Consider the following 7,447-nt stretch of genomic DNA (forward strand, 5'->3'; position numbering starts at 1 on the left):
GCTGGCTCCCCTTCCAGACAGGCTCTTTGCTGCTCCGCTGCTCCTCGGCTGTATTTATAACCCCAAATTAGCATCTGAAAGGCAGCTTTCCTTGGCGGGACTTCTTTTCCCACACGAGGGGTCGAGCCCGGAGGTTTGTGGCCATCAATCAAAGCTGACAGGTCACTGCTTCTTTTCAATGACCACGCCGGCCCCCCCAAACGGCGACAGATGTCCGGCCTCCGACGCCGGGCTTTGGAGGGATCCTTTGTTCGGGAAGAAGGGAAGGAAAATGGGCGCGCTCGGAGCAGCTTGCACGGCTCCTCGCTCAATTTGCACAGATTCCCAGGGAGGGACACAATAGCCGGGAAGCGGTTGAATTACACCTGGGAAAATGCCTTCTCCTCATCTTTTTCTCCTCTATCTCCTTGAAGCGATGCCCGTTTTTACCTGCTAACCTGACCCCAGTCGTTTCACATCATTGTAACAGCCTCTTAATTTAATAATAGAGTACTTCAGCTAGGAGTTCCTGCTCCCAGGGATTGTTATTACAAGGAAATGACGATCGATTAAAAACTGTTGACAGCAGACACCCGAAGGAAGGTTGTTTCCATCACAGAAATACTCTAGGGAAAACATGGGAACTTTATTTACCTCCTGGGAACCTGATTTATCTGTTGCACCTGGGTGGATTTTAGGTAATACGAATCTCTTCTAGTTGCTCTGCAGAATTTAATATTAAATTTACAGGGTATTGAAGATGCTAACAAACCTAGAGCTGAGTTAGTCCTGTGGAAGCTTTACTTCTTTGGGTTTTTTTCCCCCCATGCTGCAAGGCTTGGGTAGCTTTGTGAGGAAGGGGGTTTGTCTGTTTGCTGCTCTGCAATGCTGGGGCAGGGGATGAGGGGCCTTTTGAGGAGGCTTGGTGTGGGGTGAGAACACACTTTTATACTTCCTCACTTCTGCCTGGCTTGGGGGAGAGTATGAAGGCGTTTTTCATGACCTTGCATTTGCTTTCTGAAGCTGCTTTGCTAATGAGCAGGATTTGGCAGTGTCCTGTTGAGTCCCACAGGTGAAGCCCTTTGGATTGGTGTCGAATGTATCACCTTATTGAAGTGGAGAGGCAGCAGCTGCAGCAGTTCAGAAGCCCTGCAAGCCCTCCCAACGCACTGGGGCTGGGGGGATTTCCCAGCTCCCGGGGAAAAGAAATATGGTATTCAAATAAATAAAAAATAACAGCAGCCTTCTACAATGCAGGCTACACATAGGTTTACTTCGGCTTGAAGTACCCAGGTCTTTAGTACACCTACAGAACAGATTTGCTCCACAAGTGTTTTAAAGAAACATTTCTGTAAGATAGATGGTGCAGTGGCTGCAGAGCCCTCTGCCCCTCCAGCTCTGGGTGGGGACATTCCCCAGTGATAGCAGCGAGGACACCACGTTGCTCCTTGCTCAAGCACCGTGTGGGTGTGAGTGTGTTTGCTTGTGTGTCAATGCAAACATACCTGCAGCACGTCTGCACGCCCTGCTGCCTGGGCTCATCACCAAAACATGTCCCCAGCCACGGGACCTGGCAGGCTGAGGCTGTTTGTCGGTCACATGCAGAGCTGGGATGCAGTTACTTGGTTTTATAAGTGCCCTACTTTGGCAATGGCCTGGGACGAGCTTGGGTGGTGGTTGGGCTGGGAGAGGAGGGTTGGGAGGGGAAGGTTCATGACTTATCCTTTGTGCCAGGTAAAGGGGTGGAATTCTTATCTCTGGTGTGTTGTCTTCAGAGACAGAAGAGATCCCACCACCCCGTTCAGGAGGCCCTCACATCAGCCAGCCCAGGCTCCTCAACTGTGAAGACTCCTTTGGTTTTCCAAGCTTTTTCCAGTCCAAGGAAATGGATTGCTGCTGGTATTTATAAAAGGCGTAGCTGAGGCCACATTATTCCAGCAGCTCGGCCTGGAGGAGGCAGGGCTGGGCTGGGGCAGGGGGCACAGAGCACACTCTGTGTTTTGTGCCCAAGCTGGCAGTGCCTGCCCATCTCCCTCCACCTCGTGCAGAGAGCAGCACCTTCCCAAGGTGCTGAGCACAGCACAGCAGGGGTGTCAGCAAATCCAGAATTACCTAAAAGCTCTGAACAGCGTGTCCCGTGCCTGCTGGCACCGCTGCAGGGTGCAGCGTGTGCCCCCATGTTGGTGGCCCCGGAGGCTGGCCGGCCCTCGGTGCCACCAGGAAAGATCTCTCAGTGTCTGGGATGGCAGCACCTCCTTCCTCACCCTCTCTCCCTTCCTTGGCCTCCACCCTTGCTGCTGCCTCGCCCTCCCTCCTGTCCCCTTTGTCCTGCGAGCTGCCCCGAGCTCCGGGCTGTTCCAGGGACCACCAAGCGAGGCGGTGCCAAGGGGGACACCGAGCTGGGAGGGGAGGCCACGGGCAGCGGGGTGGCCCCGGGTGGCCAGCCCTAGCCCGTGCCCAGCCCAGCATCTGAGCCCCTTGGCTTGCCCACGGGCATCTGCCGCGGGCGAGCTCATTTCAAGGTTCATTTGTAAGACAGCGCCGCAGTGAAAAAGAAGAGCAGCTTTGGCTGTAAACAGTTATTTTACACCTCTCAGTCACGGCAAAAGCCTTTATTTCGGAGGCGGGGGTGCGGGCGGGAGAGCTGCCCTGGCTTTGGGCAAGGCTGACATCTGTGCCGGGGATTGTAGGGACCCAACAGCCCCATGCAAATGAGCATTACAGGAGCGAATTCCCGCTCTCCTTTGGCGTTGCCATTGCCAGGTTCCACTGAAAAGGGGATTCTCCTTTGTAAACAAAGCCTCCCTTTTTTCCTGGTCTTTCCAAAAAAAAAAAAAAAAAAAAAAAAAGGAAAAAGGAGAGAGAGGGGTGAGTGCTGCTTCGAGTTTTCTCTCTTTTTTTTTTGCTATTTGTCTACACTTCACACCCCGGAGAAAGAAAACAACCTTTAACATCTGTTCCTGCAGTATTTAAGAGGGAAAGAAAGGCTGCTGAAGAGGGGGAAAGCGTGGCAGATGTTGGCAGGTTCCCTCCGGCGCAGATGTCTTGCTCCGAACAGGACTTTCCTGGGGGAGCCGCGGCCGGGGCTCCTCCGGGACTCGGGACACGCGACTGCCGGCCGGGCGGGGGACGTGGGAAAGCGCCGCCGAACAAAGGCGCTTATTCAAACAGACCCGAGAGCCGTGAACAATCCCATCACCAGCACAGAGATGGTCAGCAGCCCCCGGCCCGCCGGGGAGGGCTTGGGGGCAGCCGGTGGCCACGGGGCGAGGGAATTTGACCGGGCTGCAAGCGGAGTGTCCCTTCCTTGTCCCCTGTGCTCCCTCTGGGGCATCCAGCACGGAGCTGTGGCCAGGGATCAATCCTTGCTGAGGTGCTCTGCAGCCCCACGCAGCAGCAGAGGGGATGGAGGGCAGGCACCTGCCGGGCACCTGGGCTGGGCTGGGCAGGGTAGGGCTGTCCCACACTCGGGACAAGGCAGCACCAGAGGAGGGACTGTGGGACAGCAGGGATATCTTTGATTAGGCTTTTAAAAAAGAGCTTCTACCAAGATAATAATAATAATAATAATAATAATAATAAGAAGAAGAAGAAGAAGAAGAAGGAAGAAGAAGAAGAAGAAGAAGAAGAAGAAAGAAGAAGAACAAGAAGGAAGAAGAAGAAGGAAGAAGAAGAAGAAGAAGAAGAAGAAAGAAGAAGAAGGAAGAAGAAGAAAGAAGAAGAAGAAGAAGAAGAAAGAAGAAGAAGAAGGAAGAAGAAGAAGAAGAAAGAAGAAGAAGAAGAAAGAAGAAGAAGAAGAAGGAAGAAGAAAGAAGAAGAAGAAGAAAGAAGAAGAAGAAAGAAGAAGAAGAAGAAGGAAGAAGAAGAAAGAAGAAGAAGAAGAAGGAAGAAGAAGAAGGAAGAAGAAGAAGAAAGAAGAAGAAGAAAGAAGAAGAAGAAGAAGAAGAAGAAAGAAGAAGAAGAAGAAGAAAGAAGAAGAAGAAGAAGAAGAAGCAGCCTCCAATCCTATTGATTGCATCTAGTCAAAATAGCCGGTAATATTTTTGCTTAAGCACTTCGTAGGAAACAAGTGAGAAGCCCAGCCAAAAAGAAGCTGAGCCAAGAGAATTCACATAAGAAAGTAATTAATTCCAGTTTGATATTAAAGCTGAGGAGCTCTGTGATTGTTCCTCTAATTCCTGCAAATTTCGGCCTTCTTTATCTCGGTCCCAGTCCATTTTCTCTGGGTTCTGGGCAGGGCAGAGCTGCTCCTGCCAGCGAGGCTGCCATGTGCCAGGACAGCTCTTCCTCTTCCTTGCTCAGGGCCAGAGGGGAGAGCCAGCTGAGCTGAGCTGTGTCACTTCTTTGGAGGCCAAGCACGGGGGCAAGGAGCCCGAACCCCTGCTGGGGGTGTCAGCTGTGTTCCTCCTGCCAGCAGAGCCCTTTCTGCATGGCCGTTGGGTAGCAGGAGGCATCTCAGCTGGATGAGGAGCTCCACGCTGCAGAAGGATGCTGCACGTCAACAGAGACCCGCCCAGGCTGGTCTCTCCTGCCTCTTGCAGCTTGGGGGGATTCTGTGGGCACAAACTCAGAACGTGACAGGGCTAACAAGGAGGCTTGTGCAGTACTGAGGCAACCCCAAGTCCAACCTCAGCCCTGGCTGGTTAATGAATGGCCTCCTTAAGGCAGCTCTGCCTTTTGCAGGGATGGATTTGCTGTGGGAGAGTGGGAGGAGAGCTGGGCAGGTTCCTGAGCACTGCTCAATCTGCAATGTGGGTCACAGAAGGACTGTTTGATCCCCCTTTTTTCCAGGCTGGAGATCATCCAGGCTGGAGATCATCCAGGCTGGATTTGACCCCAGACTGCTTGCACCTGCTCTGGGGTGTGTCTGCTGGCTGGGTGTGGGGCTGGCTGGGTGCGTGGCCCCAGCAGTGCTGTCAGAGGCAGGGAAAAGGGTCCTGCTCCATGGTCCTGCCAGTCCATCACTCCCAGGTGTCCGTGGGTTTGCTGGGGCCACTTTTCTGACAGCAGTTCTGCTTTCACTACGTGATGTGGGCTTTGAGAAGCGAGGAGCAAAGCGCAGGGCTGGCAGCGGCCAGGGTAAGGTGGGGACAGTGGCTGCTGCCAGCACAGACTGTGGGTTGGCCCTGATGTGCAACCACGGGGCACCCTGTGCACCCTGTGCTCCCTCCCTCGACTCGGGCTCCAGGCCTCCCCTGCCACAAACGAACACTCTCCAAGGAGAGGCTGCTTTACAGGGGCTTTACTCACTCTGAATAAAGAGGGTTTTGTCCAGCTGTTTCAGAAGGTTGGTTCTGGCTCAAGACTGAGGTTTTAAAAGGAGTAAAGCTCTCCTTCAAAACATTTAAATCTGCATGTTTCTCAGTAGCCACAACCCCCAAGCAGCCTGGGCTGAAGCCCTGCTTCACCAGGGCTGTTTTGCTGCGGAGATGTTCTGTCGGGGAGGAAGGTGAGCAGCAGCAGGACGTGCCAGCGCGGTGACTGGACGCGCCGGGTCCGGAGGGTGCAGGCGGTGCCTGGTCAGGAGGGCTGGCTCCCGGCACTCAGGCACCTCAGCCAGTCTCTCGGAGATTACTCACTGCTGGATGGCCCGGGGGCATCAGGGCTACCTCCCCAGACTGGCCTCAGTTCAGGATGTTGGAATGGGCCACCTGCCGGGCCCATCTCAGCCCCGTGCAGCGGCGTTAGCAGCAGGACATGTGTCCTGCAGCCCGGTCAGGACAGGATGGTGCTGGAAATGAGTTGGTCAGGAAAGCAAAGGATGATTTATCTGCTCTTGGGATGTGGGGAAGAGCATTTGCTGTGTTGAGAGCACAGTGCCAATGAGCAGACACCAGTCACGATGGGATGTGGGTCCAAGATCACCATCAGAGCTTGCAGTGAGGGAAGCCATGGCTGTGCTGGGGAAGGCTGCTCCAGACACCCTCTGTGTTGGGATCCTGGGGGATGGAGTGACACTGTGTGCACCAGGTCCCCATTTTTGGCAGAGGGCTGGGAGGCAATGGGGTTTGTGGCTAGGTGAGCATAGTGGCGAGCAGGGAAGAGGCACAGGGCATCTGGCAGATGAGTTTGATGTCTGTGGTGGCCTATCAAAGCCTGTGAGCTCACCACGGTGTGGGCAGGGGAGGAGTGCAGTTGGGAGCTCACCTGCTTCTCCTGCTACAGCTGGAGAGACAAAGGTCATACATGGCATTGGACAATGCCACATGAAGTATTTTCATCACAGAGAAAGCCCAGCTACAAAAGTAGCACTGAACATCTGGAAATTCTGTTGATATCTCTAAATTCATCTCCTTTACTGCGTGCACCAAACCTCTCTGGCCCCAGCTCAGCCTCCTGGGTACCAGCTGGCTCTACCATCTTTGGGAACGAACTCCTGGGATAGGAAATAATTACAAGGCTAGTACCAGCTGAGTAATTCTCAGCTTTTCTTTCACACACCCCCATCCAGCCTCCATGTTAAGGATCAGCTGATGCTCTTGCCATTGCTCAAGCTGTCTCCTGCCTGGCAGGTTAGCAGCGCTCCAGGCCCCACAGGAAGTCTTATCTGCTGCTTCTCAGCCAGAGTGCTTGAAACACAGCTCCTGGGCCAAAAGCGCCTTATAGGAAGCAGAAAATCTGATAAGCTGCGTGGGTGGTGGCAGGCTGTAAGGGTTAGCCCCTTGCCTGTGCTGAATTCTACATGGCCTTGTTATGGAGGAGCCAAAACAAGTGCAAACTCTGCTTTTCTTCTTCCCAGACCAGCCCATGGAGCAGCACCCACCTTCTCACAGCTCCTGGTTGCTCTACATCTTGGCAGGGCCATGGTTTTCCTATCCCAAGGTGACTGTGCCCCAAGAACTAGCAGCACTTCCTACCCCTTTTGGGTCCTCCACGGCAATAAGAAATGCTCATCCCTGTAATAAAGGAGTGTCTCCTAGATATACCTGGAGAGCGGGGAGAAAGTAAAGAAATTGAAGAGGAGAGTTGGTTTAAAGTAGGCAGTATTCACAAACAAAAACAAAGCAGTATAAAACCTTTTGCTTTAATTGGTAAGAAACTGATTACTAAAATAGAGATTAAAAGAAAATCTTAGAGAACATCATGAGGCTTCACAGACAATCCAGGATGGACTTGGGTCACACAGACCAGAGACCTGGCTGCAGAGCTCCCTTAAGGTGGTACAAGGGAGAAGAGCCAAGCTTCATGAGGACAGCATAGGGGACTTAGAGGGACCATTCAAGGAGAATACTTCAACTTTCTGTATGCAGCATGTCTTGAGTTATTTCATTCAGGAGAGCAGTGCTGGGTGCTCTCACACTCTGGGTGAGTTATTTCATTCAGGAGAGCAGTGCTGGGTGCTCTCACACTCTGGGTGAGTTATTTCATTCAGGAGAGCAGTGCTGGGTGCTCTCACACTCTGGGTGAGTTATTTCATTCAGGAGAGCAGTGCTGGGTGCTCTCACACTCTGGGTGAGTTATTTCATTC

At 52.9% G+C, this 7,447-nt stretch overlaps 1 long non-coding RNA gene across 1 annotated transcript; it reads left to right on the forward strand.

Moving 5' to 3' along the window:
* Window positions 1-5,928: 5,928 nt before the first annotated feature.
* On the forward strand, window positions 5,929-7,227 carry LOC137479605 (uncharacterized). The gene is made up of 2 exons (XR_011002388.1): window positions 5,929-6,626; window positions 6,719-7,227. It is a non-coding gene; the product is annotated as an uncharacterized lncRNA (long non-coding RNA).
* Window positions 7,228-7,447: the final 220 nt, after the last annotated feature.

This window comes from Anomalospiza imberbis, chromosome 10 (genome assembly GCF_031753505.1).
Source record: "Anomalospiza imberbis isolate Cuckoo-Finch-1a 21T00152 chromosome 10, ASM3175350v1, whole genome shotgun sequence".
Classification (NCBI taxonomy): domain Eukaryota; kingdom Metazoa; phylum Chordata; class Aves; order Passeriformes; family Viduidae; genus Anomalospiza; species Anomalospiza imberbis.